Source organism: Oxyura jamaicensis, chromosome 1, assembly GCF_011077185.1.
Source record: "Oxyura jamaicensis isolate SHBP4307 breed ruddy duck chromosome 1, BPBGC_Ojam_1.0, whole genome shotgun sequence".
In the NCBI taxonomy this organism is placed as follows: domain Eukaryota; kingdom Metazoa; phylum Chordata; class Aves; order Anseriformes; family Anatidae; genus Oxyura; species Oxyura jamaicensis.
In genome coordinates this window covers 48,366,977-48,390,063 of record NC_048893.1, presented here as the reverse complement: position 1 = coordinate 48,390,063, position 23,087 = coordinate 48,366,977, and the positions used below count along the sequence as shown (strand labels likewise).

At 38.4% G+C, this 23,087-nt stretch overlaps 1 protein-coding gene and 1 long non-coding RNA gene across 2 annotated transcripts in view; one reads left to right on the top strand and one right to left on the bottom strand.

The window, feature by feature from the left end:
* ATP2B1 (ATPase plasma membrane Ca2+ transporting 1) overlaps positions 1-772 on the bottom strand; it is a 63,573-nt gene extending 62,801 nt beyond the window's left edge. Inside the window, exon 1 of the mRNA XM_035337581.1 lies at positions 654-772. The gene's annotated coding sequence lies outside the window, so the exon portion shown is untranslated. The remainder of the gene's footprint in view (positions 1-653) is intronic.
* A 193-nt stretch (positions 773-965) lies between these two features.
* On the top strand, positions 966-7,269 carry LOC118173227. Its single transcript, XR_004754089.1, has 2 exons — positions 966-1,377; positions 2,701-7,269. It is a non-coding gene; the product is annotated as an uncharacterized LOC118173227 (long non-coding RNA).
* Positions 7,270-23,087: the final 15,818 nt, after the last annotated feature.

Below are 23,087 nucleotides of genomic sequence, written 5' to 3'. Positions count from 1 at the left end.
GGCCGGGCCGGGCGGCTGCGCGCGGCTGCGTGTGCGCGCCTGGCCGCGTGTGCGCGCCTGCTCGGCCGCGCGCGGCGGCCCCGGCCTGGGAGGGTCGTGGGGGGGTGACCGCGCGAGGCGCCGTAACGGCCCGCTGCCTGGCCGGAGGGGCCGGGGCAGGACTCGGGGGGGTAAGCGGGGGAAAATAAAGCGTGATTGCTTCAGCGCAGCACCCGCACCTCACGACCACCTCCGCACGTCAGGCAGCTGTAGTCCCGTCCCCTCTGACACAGCGACGCCGCTGGGCGCCTCGCCGGGCTGAGTGCTGACAGGCCCCGCGGCCGGCCGCGAATACCCCCGGCTCCCCACACGTCGTGCTGCCGGGGCAGCGAGGCAGAGGGACCCCTCACCCAGCGCTCCCGCTGCAGCCCCCGGGTGCCGCGGAGCCGAGGCAGTTACGGCGGCAGGGTGAAGTCGGCACTGAGCAACCCGCAGCACCGGCAGATAAATCAATCCATCGCCCTGACGGCGTGGTTACCGTGCCTCCTTCTCCCCCTCTTCCCTACCTGCGTCCCTGCCACATCTCCCTGCTTGCTCAAGTGAGGCAGTCAGAGAGACCGTGAGCAGTAATTGGCGCCTGCCCATTTGGGATGTTGCTAAAAATACCGCCTTACCTCCACATATCTAGGGGTCGATTGAAAAAATCAGAATACTGAGGTGAGCAGCACTGCAGGCTGTTCTGCTGAGACTCGTTCTTGTGCTTCTTCCCAGGAGGAGACTATAGGGCTCTGTGAGCACACGCGAGCCAGCTTCTCGTGCATTCTGCCCGCAGTTCAGCACCCTCCTCGGCACGGATCACTGGCGCTCGGCGAGGCTTCCCCGGGCGCTTGGAGCTGCATTTCTCCATACAGCTTGGCAAGAGGTGTTGTGCACAGATCTGTCATATCTGCCAGCTCTCGGGCAGACAAAATTAGCTTTGGTGCAGCTAAGAAGGAGATGATGTGCTTAACGCATTGCAGTTTGGGTACATGTCTGTACCTGCTTCCTTTTCTCTTCAGGGAAGCTAAGTAGCCTGTGCTTCAGTTCTTCATCTACCAGATGGGAATAACCACCCTTGGTTGTCTTTGAGGGAAGGAAGCAATGGTCAGAAGGACATACATCAACATTCATTTTTTGCGATGCTGTTATAGCAGAATGCTCCGAGTGGACATATTTTTCACGGCACAAAATAATTATTTAATGTTCCTCTTGTTCTGATGTACGAGGACAGTATAAAAACATAAACACATTGGTTGAAAGTAAGAAGAAATTTCTTCTGGCTCTACAGAATCTTCTCCCTCGGAATTTCAAAATGTTTTTCAATTTGATCCTCAAGCTACAATATTCTTCATGATTTTTGTAAGTAAGTAGGAACTCATCTTACTTCTAAAGGTTAAGGCATGTAATTGAGAAACAAAAAACATTCCGTGTAATTTATGTCACCAATCATATAAAGCAAGCATAACCAAGATGCACAAAGGAATATTTCTGGAAATATTTCATCTAGCTTTTGAGGAAACATTACCATTTCAGGAAAATTCAGCGCGGTTTGCAGGGAATTTGGAAAGGCCAGACTTGACAAATCAATGACAATAGCTCAACTCATTCTGTGACCAACCCTTCAACGATATCATACATTTCTACAGAGGCAGAAAATGTGTCACAGAGAATTTAAGTGGGTTGCCTGAATCTGATCTACTTATTATTAGAGTTTTAACACAAAGAACGTGAATTGGTGTATTTGGATTGTTGCAATACTTGGTCTAATATGAGTATGCTGGCCAAGCTCTGAGTGACCATCTTGCTGTTTTTTATGAACTAGGGGTCTTTGGGCAAAATTGCATAATGGGCTTGACCCAGAACGAGAAGGTAGAGAACACAAGGACTTTGTGCATGGATCTAAACTCAAATTGGTTTTGAAACCACTTTCCTGACCACCTTGCTAAAGCTGATCCTGTTCAAGCTGCATCAATGCAGGAATGAGTGGAAGTCATTCACTTGGGTCTGCAGGTCTGGCTGCTCTCTGTGCCAGCTGGTGGCTGGCAGACGTCTGTCTGTCTGTCTGAGCCCTGTCTTGCCTCACGGCCGTTCCTTGCAAACCAACCCTGAGGCTGCGCTGCATCCTCTCAGCATCCCGCCTCTGCTTCCGAGCAGCCCCAGCAACATCTTCCCCGAAAGATGAGGCAACGATCACGAACAATTGCCCTTTCTTTCATCTTTTTTGGTGGCACCATAGACAAATTGCTCTACCATCAGCCCGTACAGTCTAGCAATGACCTTGCGGAACAAAAGCAAAGCACTCCATTCATCCTGAAATCGCCATTGCCCCTCGCTTAGGAAAGAGGCCTATCTGCTGACATTTGCGTGCTTATCAGCTCACAGTTCTTTCTCTTGACTATTCAGGAACTGTGCATCATGGGTTTCCTGCTGCAAAAACATATAACTCAAAATACTTGAAGCTTAGTGCCCTATTCCATTTCCTTCACAACATTTCAGCTATTTTTCTGTTAGTTTTAAGTGCGTGATCAGGAGGGCGAAAGATAAAGCAAGTAAACAAAGGAATGTGAGAAGGAAGAGCTATTGTGCAAATCTCTTCTTCATGTGTCTGGTATCTGAAATATTTCAGAAAGTATAAACTGAACTTTATACATTAACTGTTTCTTCTTTATGTGTTCTTTCCAGGTGCTGCCACAACACAGCAGCACTATGGCCCCAGACCAGAGAGTGAAGGAAGACATCTTGAGAACAAAGGTGTAACATCTACATGCAAAGAATCAAAATAACAAAGTATAACATCCTGCAATCTGGCCTATTAAAGGACTTTGACCAGGCATCAGAGAGAAGAAAAAAGAGAGCAGAGCAGGATAACCATGCTTTATGCTGCTATAAAGAGCAGAAAATAACAACTTTGGGGTGTTTTTCATGATAAAACATTAAAAAAAAAAAAAAAAAAAAAGAGGCATGGCTATGATGAGACAGTGTGACCATAGCTGCCTCTTAAAAAGTGATAAATATCTGATGAATGAATCTGTTCTGCAAATTACCTGCTAGCAGAGCACAAAAATACATACAGTGACCACCCAGCCACCTCTACTGCCAGGACATTTCCTACATAGTGCTTCCCCAATTTGGAGTGTTCCTCCGTACTTTCTTCCCAGTGGCAAAACACTTCTCACTTCATGCTTGAATTCCTAAAGAATGGCAAAAGTCCTGAGTAAGGTGTATCCTGGAAGCATTTTGGTCCAATTGACTAGGAAGATTGGTGAAAAATCACTCTGCTGTAACCCATCTCCCTGGAGCTATTAGGCATCACCTACCCCCACGCCTGTCCTTGATTTGGATACGGATTTGTCAGGCAGCTCTCTTGTCATCCCACGATGCAAAATGTGGGAATATCCATTGCTATTAACGAGGTGCAAAAGTGCTTTTGGGGCGTTCATGGTATGTATGGTGCCACACTGAAACAAAAAGCGTTAGTTCCTTTGATTTTTCCTATTGTGGATGCTTTAAGATGTGTTGCTATATAAGCCATGGTCTTATCTTGATCAGCTCATGTTAGTTTGTGAGGCTCCATTGAGTTCACTGATGTTGAGGGCCTGTTCCAATTCATGCTGACTGAGTATCTGTTTCATAAATTGCAATGTTGTGATATGCTGCTCTGTGATCAAATGACAAGTATTTTGTTTATTTTTCCCTTCCCTCTCCCCCCAACGATAAGAAGCAACACAGATAACCAAGCTCTCTCTCTCTGAGGCTAACATCAACATCACTGACCAGTCTGAGTCATGCTCCTGAGTCACAGAAATGAGTTTTAGGAAGAGTAAATATAGCCCCTCCTCTCTCTCATCAGTGCTGGGTAATTGTCTTGAGTAGAACAATAAATTGTCTCTTAGTAATGCTTCTTCAAAGTCCTTTGGATAAGAAAATAGATAATTCAGTTAAGCCTTGGGTTCCTTCAGCAAACATTAGCATTTCTGCCCCTTGGCGATTTTTCAAGATGGTTTTGAAACATTTAAGAGTCATTAGAGCTAATAGCTCCCATTCTGAATTTCCTTCAAGGAAGAGTATCAGAAAAAAATGCACCACCTTATTCCCACTACCTTAATCAAGAATTAATCATTCCAGTGATAAACAATGACCGGAACGTATTTGAATAAATTATTTGTTTTCTTTGTTGACCAGCTACCACTCTAAATCATCCTGGCTGTTTTTAAGATGCTAACAAAAATATACTACCTGCCTAAAATCGCGTTTTAAAAAAATATTAATAACAACCTATCTTAAAGTTTAAAGTTTAAAGAGTTTAAAACTTTGGACACAAGCCTTATGAGCCTTATTCAGAAATAATTGTTTCCAGGCTATGAATTGCAGATCTAAAGATTATCAAGATCTAAATTTGGTTATCTGTCGATATAAGTGTGGATATGAGATGTATATTATTAAACCCTTAATATAAATCATGCTTCATAGTAGTGTAAATTATAGTAAAATCATTACATAAGGTGCTTATATTCGTGTATAAATCCAGTATGCTTAGAGAATTAGATGATGGGCAATAACACTAGAAAAGTCTTGACTGGGGCATTGTCTCTATTATCAGGTAGTACTACAGCTGTGAAGGCAAAAGTGAGAAGAAACAAACTTTTGCAAATATTAATGTTCCTTATTAGCTCATGAAACAGAGAAAAATTAAACGAATTCTTGTGACATCAGCTATATTTCTGTTATGTATTAGTAGGAAAAAAATCAATAGCATTTTCCTGTGTCTAACTTCCCTTTTGTCAATAAGATAACATGGAAGCTTTGTATTGAACCACCAGAGCTTATATACATCATGTTACGGACACATATAGTAATAGAACCACTGTAGGTTATTTTCAGACTGCGACGTTATGCAGCAGTAAAGGCAATTTGGTTTAGGACAGAAGTGGATTAAAAAGATACAAAAATGTTTTGTATGTGGTAGCAGTCCAAACATTGACAGATTTATTATCTGAATTTCTGACTGGATTCAGTAAAAGTTGCACACACTTACTATTTGCTAAAACTGACGCACCTAGGTTACTAAAAATACCTTGGATAACTGAAAGGGATTTAAAAATTAATCCCATAAAAGACTTATTTATCTTTTTTTGTTTATTTCAGCTTGATGTTAAACACAACCAAGTCCCTTTCACTGTGTGGCCAGCTCTCAGTGCTTTTCACATTCAAGGCCTCAAGTCCTAGCAGGAGCTTTTGAATTGCAAGCCAACTGAGAGCAGTTCACTGGGGTATCCATGGCTGATCTCTGGGACTATATTTAGTAGTAAATGTATGACATGTCCTTGACAGCATATGTAATGGTCTTTCCTATTCTAGCACATTTGTGCATGTTTTGCATTGAATCTGATGTTATTTTCTTACTCTTATGAATCAGTCTTTGCAGGAATGCTTGCTCTACAGGTAGCTGCAGAAACACTTGTAATAGAACTGGGGCATGGGAGATTTAAGTCAAGCTCAACTAGAGTCACCTCTTTCCATCATCTGCTCTGGACACAGAGTAGTAGAGGGAAAACTTTTGTTTTATAATGGAGGTGATCCATGTGTTTATACTTGTCTGCTGAATGTGGGGCAAAATGCAAAGGTGAACCAATCAGGGGCTCAATCACATAGAGCAGTTTCAGAAACAGATGAGGTAGGTATTGGGATTTTCTAGAGATCTTTCTGTAGGACATTCCACATTCCATGAACCACACTCTTCCACCTCCTTTGATCCCTTACATAACTTCCTCTTCTTTTTTTTTTTTTTTTCCTCTTCCTTTGCCTCTTTTCCTGTCATGTACTCCATCCTTCCTTTTTTTTTTTCAGTTTAAAGTATTTTTTTTTCTGAGTTACACCTTTCTCAGAATTCCTGCCAAGCAAAACAAAACCAAAATAACAAACCAAACCAAAACAGAACAAAACCCAAGAACATCACATAGACCTTACACATCAGATGATTAATTTGTGACGTTTAAGCCAGTGTTATGTGGTATTTCTTCCCTTATCAGTTGTGTGGGAATCACATGTCCTCATATAGACATCTAAAAGGGACATATCTAGATTTGTACCAGTAACCTCAACTTCCTTTATAGTCAACAGTGAGAAGCTGCAACCTCCAGAAAGCACTATGTGCCAGTCTAAGTGTAATGTTTATTTTTCTTTTATTTTTTTTTAGTTTTCTTTTATTTTAACTTAATTAATTAATATTTAATTAGAACACAAGTGAATAGTTGAAATTTTAGTATCTAACTCACAGAAGGTTAACAATGGTTAAGTGAGCTGAACCTCTCTTTCAGGCTGCATGGTTTTATCGATCCTCCTAATCTACCAGCCATTACTTTTAAATGCTCAATGAACTGGACAACATATGCAGAGAAGACAAAATACAAATAAATAAATAAATAAATAAATAAATAAATAAATAAAAACAGCATTAGGAGGGCCAGCTCTGTAAAATAATCAATTGCCAGATATTTTTAATTAATGCAACTTTTGCTAGCAACTTTTAGCAAAGCACTGAAACTTGAATTGAGGTGAATAGTCCTTATGAGGTAAATTACATGATCTTGAGTAATTCCATGAATTAAGTTTGTCTGATTCTTGTGGAGCTATCTGTGAGGAAAAGGATGTTCACATGTGAAAGGCTTGCAGGACACAGCTGCTGGCTTCAGTTCCACAGCTGCTGGCTTCAGTTCCACTGAGATGGGAGGTGGTGGTTCTGACTGATTTGGTTTAGACTGAACTCCCGTGAGATTGTATACTTTGTAGTTGGACCAGCCAGACATGAGAAGAAAATGAGTGTGGGTCCCATACTGGACATAGTGTACAGAGTTTGTTAAAGATAGGATTTGTGATGTGATGTGGAAATGCCAGCCTGTTTTTAAAATGGATCTGGGACTTCAGTGACAGTGAGACATCATCCCTGATCCTTCTAATCACTGTATGTTTGTCTGCCTCCCAGCTCTATGTGGTTTTATTGAAGTCTGTGGTGCTCTGCCAAAGCGCAGTGAAATATTAGCACTCAGAAAAGTGTCAAGAATCCCCTTCAAAAATAGATTTCTGTTCTTCTTCTTCTTCTTTTTTTTTTTTTTAAATAAATAAATGCAAAAATAAATACACAAAGAGAACTTGCTTTAAAAGGAAATTATGATCTAAAAATATATTCACCTAATGCTCCAAACCAGTATTACATTTAGGAAAAATAATAAAACTTTAAAAATGATAAACAAACAGTGAAGTGTCTGTAAATTTTGTTGGCATTAGAAAATCCAGCTTGTTACCTAACACCTGTTACTTTCCTCATTAATGCCCCTGGCCTCATACATATCACCATTCAAATTTATTTTTGCTAAGAAGGCAAGTAAAAATGGCGTTTTAGAGAAAATGTAGCAGGTCTCTATATAATGACATTATATGAGAACCAGGTAAAACTTTGTTCATTAAAAAACAAACAACAGCAACAAAGCAAACAAACAAAAAACAGAACTCAAGTGGAAAATAATGGACATAAAAACATGAGAAATAAAAATATAAAGAGTTAATTATGGCCTCTAAGACAAAACAAAACTAAAACTAAAAAACAGGTATTGTTATACAGAGAAGGTGTTTTGTTTTATTGTTTGACCCCGGTCTTTTCCTCTTCTGTAAACTAGATAAAAAATCTATATGAAACATTAAGTTGGCAGACGAGTAAAGCTAAGATAAAGTACCTCTCTTAAGCCCATAATGCCAGAAAATTCAGAAATGGAAATACAACATCTTATCCCATACTGCAGCATTTTGGTGGTGGTGAGGGAGGGGTCGTTGTTGACATAATACTGAGATAGGAAAGAACACAGATCATTTTTAGCTTTCTCTCTCTCTCTTTTTTTTTTTTTTTTTTTTTTTTTGCTTTGTGGTTGAGGGGTAGGTGTTTTTAATAGCGTACTACAACAGTACTATTTCCTCCTTCAGTGTTTTTCACCAATTCTTACATTTGTTTTTATGGTTGAGACTGTACAAATGTAAGTAAAATAATGTGAGAGGGAACAGTGAATATAATATAAATATCTTACCTATAATAGATGAGGATTTTAAAATTATTTTGCAAGTTCCAAATAGAAGCGTGCATGTAGATCACGTTAAACTTGTGCATGCCTTTGCAGGTTTAGGACACAAATTGCCTAAAGGAACTCATGAAAAGGAAATATATTGCTTGCATTGTATGAGGGAGTTTCTGTATCTCAGTATAGTCATTGTTTTCCATTTGCAATATTAAAAAGCATTTGCCAGAACTCCAGCCTGTTCCCTTGAAAATTTAAACGTGCGCTTATTTTCCATTGTTATAAGACCAAGGAATGTTTTTTTCTTAATATATTTCAATGTTATTGCACTCCTGAAATACATCAAAGAAATATCTGATCTGAAGCTTCATAATGTGTGTCATTTTCAGCAGGGTTACAAGAATCAGCAAGTATTTTTACAATAGAAATCACTGGGCAGGTCCAAATTATTTTGTTGTTCAGCCTTTTCATTTTCCTTCTCACAGGATTTTACCTGTGGCAACCATGAGGAAAGGACAAAATACTGTGCTTGTTTTTTACCTTGTTCGAGAGGTGGTAGGAGGGAGGAAGAAAGAAAGAAAAAAAAGTCAAAAAGGTCCTGGTTCCCCACATCCCTCCCACATAGTATATGTTGGCTTATTATAGTAGACATTTATTAATTGCTCAGAATAAGGAGAAATCAGAGAAGGAATGAATCTCAAACATGAGCCTCTGTAGGTATTCTTTCATGGGCTGGTGCAACTTAACCTTCTCCTGTTTTTCAGGGATGTCTTTAGGTGTACTGTACTGGTCTACAGGAATTAAGAACTATTTGAGCACAAAACCACAAATAATTAGTTATATAAGATGCTTTCACCTGTATTCCCATTACCCGTATTTTGAACCATCAATGAAATAAGAGATGTAACAAACTTTTTTTTTTTTTTTTTTTTTTTTTTTTTTTTTTTTAGTGTTTAGGACAGATCTTGCATTTTTATACCATAATCTACATAAACATCAGTGACATGGTCCGTTTCTGCTTGGCTTTAGTCAAGGAGTTATTTTTTGTTTTGTTTTGTTTTGAAACTTGACTCAGGAGGTTTCTCTATGTTTCTTATACAATACTTCTTCCTTCCTGATAATGTCTATTTGTTCTGTATTTTTGGATTGCTTTTCCATTGTTATCTCTAGATTATGAACAAATGTTCATAATCCTGCAGCTGTTGGCTGCAGGATCTGTTTAATTAATACAGCCATTTTAGAACAGTTAAGATATTTTCCTATATACTATTTATTTATTTATTTTAACACAGGATACATAATTTACAGCAGTTGGTGTTTCCATTATATTCTTCCCCTACAGTATGATACATGCAATGCATTAAATGTTATTTATCTGATTGAAAAGACAAATTAAATTTGGAATATAATCAGGTTTGCCTGAGAAAGGACAAGTTTCATGTTTTTAAAATCAAGTGCAAGGAGTTAAAGGTGGTATTTGTGTAAATCGTGGAAGACATATTGAAGGTTCATGAGAATACGGATGAGTTAAAATAACATTCACGGACATTGATAAGACAATATGTTAACTTTTTATTGCGGCTAAAAAGGGGATGGTCTTCTAATGGGCTGTCAATGCAACAACTTTTAGAAAATGTAATTCACTAAGTACTGGGTAGTACTGGCTTAGAAGGTGTACAATAAAGCACTATTCATCCAGAATAAAGATGAAGAGTCAAGCTTCTAACAGCCTAAAGAAAACAGCTGAGGTAAATGTAACCACATTTTATTCTTGTCTTGTCTGATATTTGTTTTCCTTCATAGTTAATATTTATCCCAACAATGTGTTTAATATTGCTTTGGGAAATAGATGATATAGTGAAAGAAAATATGTATCAACGATGTATAAGACCAATTTGTTGTCTAAAATTTAAAATTCTGATTTCCTCAATGAAGTTTACAATTGTTGTTTTAAAGATAAATCTAGTCTACAAAGAAATATTTATTATACTTTAGTGCATTCCAAGTTTCATACATTGTTCATTCATTAAATCTTATTGTACAAGATAATAACAGGGATATATATTTTATGAATATAGTTTGATATAATTGCTACTTCCTATTTAATGATAGTAATACCTTACAATTAAACAATATGTTTTACCCATACAAAATATTTCTATGATATATTATATCCTTTTCTTTTTGTCCACTGACTCGCTGCCAATTCTTAGGTGAAACTATTTGCTTTTTCATCACAATCTTTTGTCCTCTTATTCAGTGCACATATATGTGTTCTCTTGAACTCTAGATGTTTGATGTCAGGCTTGTAGCTTTCAAAACATTTGATTTCTTGGGTGATTCTGTTGGAAAAGGCGAACACATAAGAAAAAAATTTGTTGCCTCTGAAGACTTGAATGGGAAATTGTCTTTCATAGCCATTAGAAACCTAAGAGAATTATGCCTCTGCAGGATAACTATAAAAGAGATTTGCCAGATTGTTTGTGCTATTAGAAAACTGGTGGTAGGGAAAAATAAGAATTAAGAAAGCATAAAGCCCAAAATCTTTGAAATGTGAATCCAGTATCTATTTGAGGCTTATAAGAGGAACAAACCACAGCCTTATCTACACTGAAAACTTCCTCTGCTGAAGGTCAGAAGGAAAGCTGCCTGTATGTCTATTTCACTGTACCAACTGGCTTTTTCATAAATTTGTCATTCTTTCACTTGTCCCTATTCACATTCATTGTTTTTAGCAGCTGACAAGCAGTAACCAACACACGTGACAGCACAGCTTACCTGCTCCAGCTTGGAATCCTGGCTAATGACTAAGCCAGGTTCTAAACTAAGTTTTTCTGCCTTTTGTTCATTTTTTACATCAAATACTGAATATTACATCCAGATTTTGGTAATGCAAGGCAGTACTTCAGCCAAATGGCCCCTATGAGTAAGGCAGAAACATTTTTTATTTTCTAGGGCAATTAATTAGACAACCACACTCTCACTCCCACACTTAAATTAATCTCCATATGTTCAGTTATCATAGGAAAAAATAAATTAAAGAAGAAGCTGAAGGAAAAGCTCATAACCACATATTTGCAATATTTTTTCAGACACCTAAATTTCTGTCAGCATATTGGGAATTCATAGCCTCATTATTACATGCTTAACTAATCAGCACACGCTATAATTTCTGCACAAATAATGTCCTTGTTGCTTTTCATCATATATTTTTAAAAAAGAGAAAAGGAAAGAAAAAAAAGTCTTGTTCAAGAGACTTCAGTATTTATATTGAATGCAGTTTATGGCACTTACTATTTACTGGTGAAATACTACTACCAGTTTAAATAGCCCTTCTCAAGTTCTTTCTTTTGTGAAACACTGGCTTGGATTAATTTAATTTCCTTGCTAATTAAAAAAAAAAAAAAAAACTAAAAAACTAAAAAACTTCTCAGTCATTTTTCTGAACTGCCTAAGTTCTTGGATGTCTTGTTGGGAACCCTTAAATTAAGTGTCTGGTCTGATGAGTGGTCCCAGGTTGAAAAAAACAAAAAGAAAGAAAGCCCCTGTTTGAATGACTGAGGTACTTTTAACACTTGAAAAAATAGCAACTTGCAGACAGAGAAATGTGGAAATATATCCTTTCATAGCTGATGTATCTCTGGCCTGATATAGTTGCTTTCTGTTTAACATTCCAATGCTTTAAGGCATTACAAATGTTCCCAGCCACCAGCTTCAGCCTTTGTCCCAGAATCTCAGTTGCAGGAGGTGCAGGCTGACGATGGACCTGGACATGCAAGGAATCCAATGCCCCGGGAGCAGTCCCCTCTTTTAGCCTGGTGCATGCCAGTTTTTTGGATGCTTACCACACAGTTCAGGCTGTGATAAAGATTATTTTTATTATTATTTTTCTCCTGACTTTTTGAAGGAGTATGACAAAGGAATCCTTAACTTCTGTTTGCCGTGACGCTGTGCTGAGGCTGTTGAATCATGCTAGTACCATTCTCTTCTGCTCTACAGCACTTCAAGGCATAGCAGGTACGCAAAACCCATAGACTTAGGATGTTGTTAACCTGTGTGATTTTACAAGCTCAGTAAACAAAAACAGATAAAGGAGGAAAGGGTGCAAGCCTTTATGTAAAGGACTGCTTGATATACCCTATGTGTCTGTGCCCTCCCTGTCTTTAAGCATTCACTTTTAATTTCTGCATTTTATTGAATCTCAGGATCTCATTGCTTACTTTGTTCAGAGCTTTCTTTCAGCCACTGCCCATGTGCCCTGCTCACTTTTTTTTTTTTTCTTTTTCCCTGAGATGGAAGATGGAGTTTAATCAGATGTGTACAGAAGTAGAAGGCCTTTTTCCCTCCCTTTCTTCTCCTTCTCTACCTGCTTTTCTCCCTTCTGCCCATCCTCCTACACTTCCTCCTTTCTTTTGCTTCTTCTGTCCTTCTCTGTGCATGGAACCACTGGGGAACTCAGTGAGATTCCTGAATTCATTGTAACTACATAACTAGACATTATAAGAAATGTCCTTCAGTGTAAGGGCAAATAAAACAGGAGTTTAGTGAGAAAATTTCCATGGAAACAATAGTTCAGTGACAATGAAAAATATTTCTCACCGCAATGTGCTAAAAATAACATCACACATAATTTTACAAAATTGAACGTTTTTTTATTGATAGCATGGGAGGCAAAACCATTGTACTTTTCATCTGGAGGATTGTATGGTTCATTCTGAGTTTTGCATCCCTAATTCTTGAATGGATACCTCTGTATTTGCAAATATGCTTTTTTAAACCTATTCTGAAATTATATATTCTTATTGATATAGATACAGGGATTACAAAGCAAAGTATGTGTGTAAAAAACCTTGTGTGCTTGGTTTTTAGCCACTTCCCAAATTTGTCTATGTTGTTGCTATTTCACAACCATACTAGGATCAATTCTTTGGGAAAAGAGCACGCAGCTCTTGGACGTGCACATTCTTTGCTTTTGCAGGAAAAGGGTGTCTTCTTTTACCTTTCCTACAATTTTGCAAGAAAGGTTGATTGGCAGTTTTCCTACAAGGTACAACAGAACAGCTAAATTGGATAGGCATTGCTCCTTTGTGAGAACTGTCACTGTACCATATATGCTGCTTCCTCTATCTGCAGGCTTATGAAATTCCCTTTGGGATCCCCGTTCTATGTTAGTGTCTCCAATAGTCATATATGTCCTTGGGTTTTTATTTGCTTGTTTTTGTGTACATATCTGTGTGCATTTTTCTTTCCTTGCCTTTGTCTTTCAGGTACAAATATGTGAGCTTATATTTGTGATTATTTTGGTATTTAGGTATATGTAGTTGATTGATATTGTGGCTGCTAGAAGGTATATAATAAATACAAGTCAGCTGCAGACTACAACTCCATTATTGTCTGTGATGGTTGTATAGTCATAAATTGTTTTCCCATGGTGTTTCACTCTTTTTGTGAACTAAAATTTCAGTGGAATTATCTGGATAGTTTTGTTTGTTTAGCTGACTGCAATATCATAGCCATAGAAGTAGGAGTTAGCTGATATGAAATGAAGTAGAACTGTACAGATTACTTGGTCAACAGATTTGTCCAGCAGGGTTTTGTGGTCATCTGATGGAGATTGTCTGACAGACAGACTGAAAGGTTTGGAACAGAAGGAGCTAAAGTAAATATGTACAATTTTTCATTTTTGACAGCTTAGCTAAGGGGAAATTGTCTACATGAGCTGCTTGAAGGAAGAGGAAATATTCCTGTCTTCTTGCTGACTGCTAGACCCTCAGGGCTTTCAAGATGAATAGGCTTAGGAGTCCTGTATTTAGATCTGCTGCTTATAAAGCAACCTCTGGCTATCTCTGTTTCCTCTTTTGAGTAAATGAAACTGTATGCTTGAAAAGGTCATGCAGAAGTGCAGTTGCTCATACTTATCATGTATTTCTTTCTGAGAACGGGTATGTCTAAATTATGGTGGCGGATGGAACTGGTTCCTACATACATACAGCTGGACCATAGGTTTGACTCTTAGGAGAAATGTTAGATTGTTGGTCTATATTCTATCAGTAATTTGAGCAACACTCGAACTGAAAAGTAGCACTTGGGTTCTGTCCAGATGGTGGAGGTCTCAATGTGGAAGTTGGCAATGGCACCTCCTCATGGTTACATGACAGTGTGCGGGGCTGGGTGCTTTGTTAGAGGTTATGATGGTGAACAATACTGGCTATGTTCTTGGGCTGTCTTCTCTGTCAATGACCTGTTCCTCTAAGTCTGCTTGTGAATCATTCCCAAGAAGAAATATATCAGCAGGTTAAATGCTTTAAGAAATGTCTTACAAAACTGTAAGAAAATTGTCAGAATTCAAACATGCAAACATTTAAACATGAAAAATACCCTTAGAGGTTTGGGGCCATACACCAATACTGCATAGCCTCTTCCAGTCACAGGAGGGTAAAGCAAATCTAATGCTCCTTTGAACGTGAAATTCAGTAAAAATCAATTGATATGTAAAATGGGACATACAATAACAAAATAACAACAGCTTTGTCATATTGTAAAAAAAAAAAAAAAAAAGTCTAATGATAAATGTATGTTTCTCAATGTTTTATCCATCTGTGTAATACAACTAGCTTTCAGATCAATGCTGGTTCAAGTTAAATATCTGTAAAATACGTATTTAATGATGGGAAAGAAAAAGCCTAAAACCTGGATCCAGAAGAATAAATTTGAGGAAGAACTCCCAAATGAAGTTTTGCATGAGAGAACATATTGGAGGGGGAGGACATACTCCTTATTTACAACTTTGAGGCAGAATGAACACAATAGCTGAGATCACTGAATAGGACAAGTATAGAAGTGCAAAGAAAATGAAACTTGACTTAAATGGATTTTCTAGGTTAGATAAGGACAGCATGAAGCTTTGTTTGCTTTTCTTCACAGGGCTTGGTGGCTGACAAAATACATGGGGCCGGGACCCATCCACCTCGACTGTGGAAAATGCCTCTCTTCCAGGCCTGTTCTTGCAGAGCATATTGGACTTAAAACTAGTCTTAATATTCAGGTCTTGTTATATGAACATGTTTTAATTAGGCATCTATGTCTTGATTATGTGACTGCATCACTCTTTAATTTTTTATGCTTAGGAGTTTTGTGACATTTGTCTTTCTCCAGCTGTGGCCAGCTGGAGAAAACCCACCCCAAACTCTGTGCTGCTGGAATAACTCTCTTTAACAACTCTCTTTAACTATCAACCTGATGGTGAAATCTCTCACCTGGTAGATGGAACACATGAATCTGGTTTCCTTCTGTAGTGATTTTCAACCTTCAACTTCCTGGTAAAAGTCTGAGGGATAATCAATAGGATATTCTGGGTTGAATGAACTCTTGCAGTCTTTTCTGATGGAAAAAAAAAAAGAGAGAAAAAAAAAAAAAAAAAAAAAAGGTAATTTTGTGGAAGCATAGTGTTCACCTAGGTGAGACAACATCCAAGATGCCATCAGCTTCAGTGAATACTTGAACATTCATTGTGACTCTTCTCCCAGGAGGTCTTCTTCTGCTTGGTCTATGTCACTTCTTTAACTCATCAGTTCTTCTCACAAAGGACATGAGATTTTCCTTGTCCCTTACTTCCCAGAAGTGGATCTGGCTTTCTTCTGTTCTTGTAAAGGGGAGAGGATCTTTTATTATTATTATTTATTTATTTATTTATTTAAAAGTATTCTACTATGTAACCACTATCTAGGACAGGTTGGTTGTTTCAGTGCTTTTTATACAAATAGTTTGTCAGTTGCTTAAGTCGAAAGCAAAATGAAACTGAGAAGATGCAGTCTGATATAAAGGAAAGATCTGTTAACTCTTCTCCAGTTTGGTAGCAGATGTTTCTCATGCGAGACGGGTCAAACATTTCTAGAGATCTAAGTCTCATCTGCACAGGATAATGCTGCAAACCTGTCCCACTGCTGCTAACAGTTGGTTTGCTGGTCAGGTGCTGGCATCATTTAGAACCTTGAGGTAAACAAAGCAAGCAACATCTTAAACATTGTGGTCTATGCAGGCCTAATCAATGCTGCTTAAAACATTAGGGGCTTTCTGTGCTCTGTTTATGCTATGGCTCCCAACTTTACTGATAGTAGGGGAGATGAGTCAGTCAAGATTTTAGGTATTGCCAGTGGTATACAGCCTTATATATATATTTAAGACCACTGCCAGAGTGCAGTGTGTCCACTCTGCTTCTCCTAGACTGGAGGAAAAAAAAACAACTTCACAATATTTTTTATTGTTCCTTACATGACATAAAAATGTATTTGAACATAGAATGATAAGGACAGAAAGCTTGATGAAGGCCCTTGGTTATTTTGGTGACACACTGACTGTCTATCTTGCTATGTTTGCTTTGTTTTTGTCTTGCCTTTATGGAATATTTCATATTTTAAAATACCTACGTATCTGTTGATGTTATTTTTAGTTTTGTGAAAATTATTTCCATGCATTTCTAACTATATATTGCCATAGAATTATCAGTGTAAACATGATTAGACTTAATTTTTGCTTGTTGAGTGATATTCTTGGGGAAACTCTTAGTTCATTTCAACTGGCATTTCTCTTCAAGTTTTAGTATAACATTCCTAAAAATGGAGATCTAGTATACAGAGAAATTATTTGTCACTGACCTTTTCTATTGTTACTCTGCCAAGTTCAAAGTACTGTAGACTTGTCTTTTTTCTTCCTTTTTTTTTTTTTTCTTTTTTTTCTTCAAGTTTTATTTGTTGCTAAGTCCCCACCACCATATATGGTGTAATTGTTTCACTTATTCTATGTATTTTTGTATTCTGACTGGATTTAGTGGAGTGTTTGAAAACAGAAAACTTCTAAGCATGCTTTGTGGGATCCTAAAGTAGTATTTAATTTCTGGCAACATATTGTAGGTATTTTCTCAGCTGTGTTGTAAAAATACTTAATATGGATAGGAGGAAGGAAGAAGAGAAAGAAGAAAATCTTGCTCTCCCTTACATGGTTGTAGAATACACACAAGGGTATGGAGAGAACAGAAAACATCCCTTTTACAGCTTGTGTGAAGGCTTTGGTAAGACCACAGGGTAGCTGTCAGTTTGCCCATCCTGGAAAAGACTTGTTGAAAAACAATGGAAAAGAAGGGGGGAAAAAAGATTGCTAGTAGGTCTGGAAGAATGAATGGTGCACCTGTCAAAATTTGCACCGATTCATTTCCCTTCTTACCTTATTGCCATAACTGTGTAACCCAGGAAGTTACTGCGAGGAGTGCACAATTCTTCCATAAGAAACCCTCAAAGCACCACAGAAGGCTGAAGCTACAATAACTGGTTTGCTATTCCGCGCTTTGCAAAATAAATAAATAGATAAATAAAATGAAACTTTGTTCAGCTATGGACAACATAAAACATGAAAAGGGTTCATGAAGAGGAAAGCATGAACATAAACTGAGTAGGTTAGTAAAGGTGCAGTGAGGTAGTGGGTTTTAAATAAGAGCTTGAAAGCAAAGAAAGATGCTTGGCTGACAATGAGTGGGAAGATTTCAAACATAGGAAATTACATTAAAGAACGTAAAAGTTGAAACAAGCAGAAAGAGGCAGAAAGAGGCAGGCAGGAGGAAGGAAGGAAGGAAGGAAGGAAGGAAGGAAGGAAGGAAGGAAGGAAGGAAGGAAGGAAGGAAAAACCAACTCTGAGTATAGAGACACAAATGGTCACTTCAACTTTTCTAGTTCTATTTGTCCTTTTTTTTGTCTCCATCTCTTCAGTTATCTTAGTAGAGTATTTCTCTTCTTCTCTTTTGAAACTATGTAGTAAACATTAATTTATATATATATGTGTTTAAATTCACTAGTCAGTGCCAATTGTATTCCTTTTTTTTTTTTTTTTTTTTTTTTTCCATGTGTTCATGAAGCAAAAATGAACAAGATTGAGATCTGAGACTTGCTACTCAGCACCTGAATAGTAACTCCCTTTTAGCTGGAAAAAAAATACATTGATCTGAGACTTGGCTTGGCAGGTTTTACATTTTCATTAAATATTGATACTTAAACATCATCTTTGTTTACACTGCATGCTGCTTCCTCTAGGTTTTAAACAAGGTGTTTTTTTTTTCACATAGTATTGAAGTCAGGAGTTCATAACAGCTTTAAAACTTATTGAAGTGTGATAAGAGTATATCTGCGTGTTTATGAACAATACACATATATTCAGATATTGTGAATGATGCTTAAAAGCTGTGGGTTTTGTGATATCAGATTTCTGACTCCAGTGATATCAGTGAAGGCTTTCAATTAAATCAGTTATAGTCTGATAAATAATCTGTGCAAGTATCATGTTAGGTCTGGTCAATGCACTAAGGTGTTAATAGAAAACATTAAGGATATCAACATTTGAAGCTGACTTAATCTGCCATCTCATTCTGATTGTTTGAATTGAACTTATTCTCTGGTGAAACATATTCTGGTGATTTAAATTAGAAAAATACTTGTGCATGTAGTTCTTTGGGTTGATTTTCCTGTTTTCAGTAAATCAGTACCTTTTAATTTGTCTCAGGGTTTAGGGAGAGGCAGAAGGAATGCTGAGAAGGAACAACTAAAAGCTGCCTAGAGCTGAAATTTTGAAATATTGTGAACATGAGCAAGACCTGCTTGCACGTTCATGTTCCCAAATCAGGGCCAGATCCTTCCTTGTGGTCATTACAACAGAGTGAGTGACACAAGGCTGCTGCTGGCTATTGCTGCTATTCGGGTGGAAGCTGGGGGCTTGCACAACGGCACAACTGCTGGTCGGTCGGGTGGCTTGGAGCATGCTGGCAAGCAGGTCTCGCTGGGGGACAGCGGAAAGGGGAGGGGCTGCCTCCCTCTTACTTCCGCATCTCTCTTCTAATTAAATCACAAGAGAGAGAATTAAATCAGCAGTTTTTCACTTCTCAGTGATATCAGTACCCTGCAAGTTCGTGGGAATGAAACTTCATGACACCAGCCAAGTCAGCGATTCAGCGGGCAGTGGACACAGCACAGACATAAAGCCTACACTTTGCTCATCAGCCAAGGCTGAAGTGGTCCCAGCTGCCATGTAGAGGATTGAGGGTGTGGGGTGGCACTGGACGCATCTACTATGAAGGCGATGACAGACGTCACCAAAAAAGTATGATAGACATCATAGGGTAGCTCTGTCTTGCACCTTCCAGTAGCCACCTGTTCAGAGCTGTTCTTGCTTCTACTCCTTGCCTACGGTGATTTTGGCTCACCAAGCACCACCTGTGGCACTGGAGGGAGACACCTATTCTATGTTATGGCCATATCACATATAATACCTCTTATCTATGAATGGTCCTGGCAGATATCATCTGCTTGCTAAAAGGAATCTGTCTGAATCTGATTCAGTCTCATGTTACTGAGAATTATATAACCATAGGCTCTCTGCCATCTTCCTTTTCAGATGGCACTCAGATTGCTGAGGCGCTGATCTGGCACCTGCACGCTTCTGGGCTGGATTTGCAGCAGAACCCTTGTGCTGTTATTGGTGACTCTCAAAACAGATGTAAAATAAACTAGGAAAAGGGGGTTAGAAACATAAGTGTATCCAGGTTTGAGAGATCTGAGCTAGAAATAGGCATTAAGCAAACCTGATGAACTATTAGAATATTTATCAAAGGGGACTGATTTTCTCTTTCATAGAGACACTAGAGTTCAGATGGAAGTTATAGGCTTCAGGCAGAAACTAGCTGGATTAAAAACAATGGCCTAGATTATCACTGGAAATATATTTGTTTTGCAGGCAGAATCCATGCAATAATCTTCTTATAACTAGCTGCAAATAATAGATAGGCATCAGAATAATTTAAAGAAAATAAACCTAAGTACAGTTGCAAACTGGAAAAACAGTCCTGAAGTCAATGGAGCTGTTCTGATGTAAGTTGGCGTCGGTTAGCAGTGAATCAGAAACAAATCGTAAATACGGTTTCCAAAGAAAAGAAGGCATATGGAATATTAGTATCTCAGACAAAGAGTAAAGGTGACTTACTATCTCCAGCTCGTTTTGTTTATCATGGTAATGACTGGCTATGGAGTGAGGCAATTATTTCATAATTTTCCATGAGTGAGTTTTTCCACTGTGCCTTTTATGCCCATACATAAAAATTGAGGGTGTAACAAGGAGCTGTAAAAAAACTCTGCAGCGGCCCAGGGCTGCCAGGTTCAGCTGCGGGGTGGATGGGCGAGCCTCCCACTGCGTGTGGCTGAGCCTCGCCTGCACTGCCCTCACTCCTGGAGGCATGCGGGGACGCCAAGCTGCCAGTGGGTTCCTCCGGCCTTCGAATCAAAGCACGTGATTTGGGATCCATCACCAGGGCCCCAGTCAGTTAATCAGTGCTAGGAGAAGCCTGGCGTTTGAATGCCGATAGTGTCAGTAAACAGACCTGAGAAAATGAAGGGAAAGGAAGAGGTCAGGCTGAGTGAAGCCTTGGTTTTCTGTGCCAGGAAAAATGGGCAATAAATGAATTAACCTTCACAAGAGACACAGAAAACTGGGCATCCAGACAAAGAGGGAATTGATTGTTGGGTCAGTCTTTCCACTGGACTAAATAACTGATGCAGTTAATGCCCTGCAGAGCACTACCATTATTTCCACTCGGTGTGTGTATCTGAGGGAGAAATGGAAAGGCAGGACGAGACCTGAAGTATCATACACTGAGCCAGCTATCTATTTTGTGCCTACTTTGCTTGTTTGTTAGTCTTTCAGCACTTGGTTCATTAATTACGTCTTTTTGTTTCTTTATTTAACACTTCTGTGAGATATCTTGTGCCTGTTTCTTAAAATGAGCAGTTTCATGGTGAGCTAACCCTCTCTGACTGCCTGTAACATGCAGACTCAGCAGCTCAGCTTTTCTTCCTCTCATGCTTTCCTGAAATGTCTGATAGCAGCACTCATACCTCTGCAATGACCGGGTAAGAATACTCCTGAAAATAGTGTTTCAGTATTGAAGAACTAGTTTCTCTTCAGCTGAGTGGAAAAACAAACAAACAAACAAACAAACAAACACCACCACCAACAAAAAACCTCCCCCCCCAGTATTAATAGTGAGTTAAAACATTTTTCTGTGTGTGCAGGTGAATTGTACCATGCTGACTGCAGTAAGGTATGGAAATTAATGTAGCAGCCTGACTGCTACTTTTCAGCAATAGGAAACTGGCTGATTAAACTGGATTTACACTGTCTCATATTGCCAAATTAAATAATGATAGGTTTGGTGAAAACAAATAAATCAGAGAATCTTTCAAATGTTGTCGCCAGCATACATTCTTCCATGTTAGTCCTGGGGATCTAATATCTTATTAATTGCTTGTTTATTTCTCTGCTCTCAGAATTACATCGTAAGCCATGTATTGTGATGGCAAGGGGAATTCTGATTACTGTGTGCATTTCTGAAGAGATCATATCATTTTGTTTAGACTTCAGAGGAAAGAGTGGTCAGAAAGAAGTGCTGGAGTCAAAAGAATGTGAAAACTATATTTATAGCAGTTACATTTCACTGGCATAAACTCTTTCTAATTGATCTGTACTGGGGGGAACATTACTCTCTTCTCTGGCATGATTTACTTGTCATAATAAAAGCTATGAAGAAAGAAATGAGACTTGATCTAATATAGATTAGTGAGTTCGAGTGGCCTCTTAAAGTCCAATATGCCTTTGTCTACAACAGTATACAATAAGTCATATTTAACCTAGGACAGTTCCTTGATTTTAATGAGATCTGTGATGTCTAACATCAGCCATAAATTCCATGAGTTATGGCCTTCACCAGGACAGAATGGAGGAGGGGAGAGGAAATCGAGTTTCTATGTGGGAGGAACACCATGAAAACAAGGCTGCATTGCATGCTGATAAGAAAAAAATATCGAGATACAAAGAATGCAGGAGTTTTAATAGCTTCTTTACTCTTGAGCTCTGGTGCTGGAGAAAATAGAGAAACACACTGACAGAGAATTCATTTTGCAGATGTGAGAACTCTTTTCTATAAACTGCTGTTTGATCAGTTTTGGCCACACCTTTCCTGTCTTCTAAAAAAAGCTAAAAATATAAATGAAGACTTGTGGTTAGAAACTGACAGCACATATTTTGTTGCGTTGGTTACAGACTGCAAGTATATAATATCTGTTAGGGCATATGGATTTATGTTATTATCAACTCAAATGTTTTGTGAGGTTGTTTCTATGTACAGTACCAGAAACTGTAGTATAGATCAACAGAGACATAAACAACCAACGTTTTAATGAATAACTGCTGATTTTGATCAAAAAAGAGATTAATCTACTGGAATAATAACAAGTAGAGTTCTATATGCTGAAAATGATAAAAATGTTTGCATCTTACTGTACTTTTATTGGAGAATTAATGGGATTTAGCCCTGCATTTTTAAGCAGAAAAGGGGACTAGAAATGCTTTGCAATTGCAATCACAGAATGTAAACTGTGTAGAATTGTCCCTGAATACTGTTAGTATCTTGGAGCTTATTTACCAGGAAGAGTCACTACATCTTTAGAGCATACTTGTATTTTTAGGCAGTAAGTGTAAGCTGCTTACAAGCATTTCACTACCTGAAAATAAAGACAGCACCTTTACAATAAAGGGGACAAGGAACAATATAAGAAATAGAAATTTATCTTGAAATTTCTTTCTTAAAATGTAGTCTAGTCATAGAGCTCTGTACTAAGGCATGCATTCTTTAAAGCAGAATGAAGTAAGTAATAAAAGAGTATACCTGGACAACATGGATGAGGTCCTCAAACTGTGAGGAACCTAAGTTTCCTGGCACAAGTGCCTCACCATCTGTTCAGTGGTTAAGGCTGTATCTTGTAAGGAGGAATTTCAGCTCCCTCCATGGTGTATTACAGGAGTAAAAAATAATGTAAAATTCAGAAAGTTTCCTGGAAACAGATGATATAACAATTCTTCAAACAATGTGCTGGTGATTTAGAAACAAATGGGGCAGGAGCTGGAATGGAAATGAGG